The sequence below is a fragment of the Montipora foliosa genome, chromosome 6 (genome assembly GCF_036669935.1).
Source record: "Montipora foliosa isolate CH-2021 chromosome 6, ASM3666993v2, whole genome shotgun sequence".
Classification (NCBI taxonomy): domain Eukaryota; kingdom Metazoa; phylum Cnidaria; class Anthozoa; order Scleractinia; family Acroporidae; genus Montipora; species Montipora foliosa.
Window position 1 is genome coordinate 39,255,795 of NC_090874.1, and position 2,500 is coordinate 39,258,294.

The window sequence follows — 2,500 nt, forward strand, 5'->3', positions numbered from 1 at the left end:
GTTTCTTGTGGCATCACACAGGGTAGCAACCTAGGACCACTCTTATTCCTAGTTTACGTTAACGATCTGCCAAATTGCCTCGGGTTGACCTCCCCAAGGATGTTTGCTGATGATACTAACATAACCTTTACTGCCAGCACATTGACAGATCTTGAGAAAGGTTTAAATTCAGAGTTAAGAATTAGAAAATTAAACGAGCCTTACCTGGAAGGTGAAGTTTGATTGTGATTCTGCCAAATCCCTGGTGACTCGGTGAGGGTTAACATGAGATGCACACGTGCCGCCGTGGATAATCAGACTTTCAAAGGTTGTGGACACGGTTATCAAGATACAAATGAATACAGGAAAAATGGAAGAGCAAGGGGCGGGAAGTAGAAAAAGTGTGAGGGAGGGCATGTTAACCCTCACCGAGTCACCAGGGATTTGGCAGAATCACAATCAAACTTCACCTTACAGGTAAGGCTCGTTTAATTTTCTAATTCTACCAAATCCCGGTGACGTCACTTCCGGTTAACATGAGACTTTACAGCAATAAACGTGGACACAACTATTCCAATCCACAAAGCCAACTTATCGACCTGACACAGCTCCAGCAAAGCTGTTTCCAGCAATAACGGGTTGGTTATACATTGTAGAACTCCTGAAAAGCAGATTCTCAAGATCATACGATGTGTTTCAGGATTTCATCAGTTGGAATCACCTGCCTGCTCTCGATATAGCTGCTCATTTGGCGCTGTGAGCATTAAACCTTGCTGTATCTACTACACTTGCTTCCATAACAGCTTTAATTCATCGCCCATTTGCATTCGTACCAATGTGCCGATAAGGTATGACATATGAAAGGAGAAGACGGCCATTGCCATGGTGACGAAACAAGCTGGGTTTTTACCAAGATAGCATTCTAGAGTAGAGTAAGTGGTTCTTTAGGGTACTTTAGGGTTCTTCCCAACCAAAAAATGACATGAGGATTTTTCCCAGGTCTGTCCTGCTTTACAATGATCCTGTATGTAGAACATAAATAATAATCAGTAGTTTTCTCCATAGTATCGATCCTCAGAAAATAACAGTGTTTGACACCGCTGCCCATATGTTAAAGCTCGCGGTTTAAGGGTCAGTCCCTCCGAGACACAGCTTGCTTAGAGGATACAATAGTCCTATATACTTTAGGACAGGCATAAGATCCCATGTTACCTGATATCGAGGAGTAAGCATGCAAGAGTTGAACACACCCTACAGGTAGCGCACTATAAAAGGATGGTCAGTCACAGCGTAGTGACAACCAGGAAATTCAATCCCTTTAAACAGCTTGCGAGTGCTGAGCAAGCCGTACTAATCGTCGAGAATGATAGTCGGTTAATATGAAAGGCGTGGAGAGATGTTAACACGTTGTTCACACTCGGATGTAGTGGATCAGTTTTCTCTTGTAGACCAGATGCACGCCATGCATTTGCGGATGTGAACATATTACTGCTTTGCTGCCGCTAATTATTCAAGAGGACATTAGTAAGTTGGCAACCTCGCCTGGAATGTTGCCCTAATGAACTGTCGCCTGACACCTTGCATGTCAGGGGTTGCCGTTCTGGGCTCAGAGGGTGAGCATCCCCATGAGAAAATGTAATTGTTAGTGAATTGTGACCAATTCACAGGGAAAGCATCCACCTATGATGCTTTCATGTTTTGCTTCCAGGAAGCATAGGCACTAGTTTGATGGTTGATTCTACTTGCAAACAGGTCAATCTGGGGAACAACAAAATCCCATATATGTACAAGTAAATACTGCGATTCAGTTCCCATTATGATCCCATCTTCAAAACGGCGCGATAGAGAATCTGCAGTTACATTAAACCGCACCGGTTGACGCGCAGCAGAAACGCCGACTATGCTTCTCAAAGGGCCTATAATCAAATTACCTTAGCAATTGTATTGCATTCCTTGTTAATGCATCCCCAATGCCACTGATGTAGGAAATAGCAGTCATGTTGTAAGGCATGTTCCTGATGCGCAGAATGGACACTGACCCGGAAGGCGGTTCAAGAATACTCAGTTTGCGTTTAGTGCATTATGGCACCCCGACCCATGCGTGATGCATCCACTGTAAAAGCGATATTTGGGGAACAACGGTCAATAACCCGGAAACCTGTGGAGACAGAGATGACTCACCACTCTAACAGCACCAATGCTGTCAGTAGACGGAGGCATGTTTACAACGAAAAACCTTATGAGAGGTGTGCCAATTCTTTGTCCCATTCCAAGTGTCTATATACTACAAAGGACCAAACTCCACCCCAGGGAAAGTAGACGCTAAAGTTCCTATCAGTGTGGCAACTTCATGGATTGAGAACTACTTGGCGCACAAAGCTTAGTGGCACAAAACAACGACTTTGTCAGCCTCCGTTAAGGCTAAGAATATATGAATATTTTTACAGGAAACCTGAGAACTCTAGGCACTGCGTAGGGTGAAAAACAGACTGGGTCGGGTAAAACACAAAACGCAAGCGCG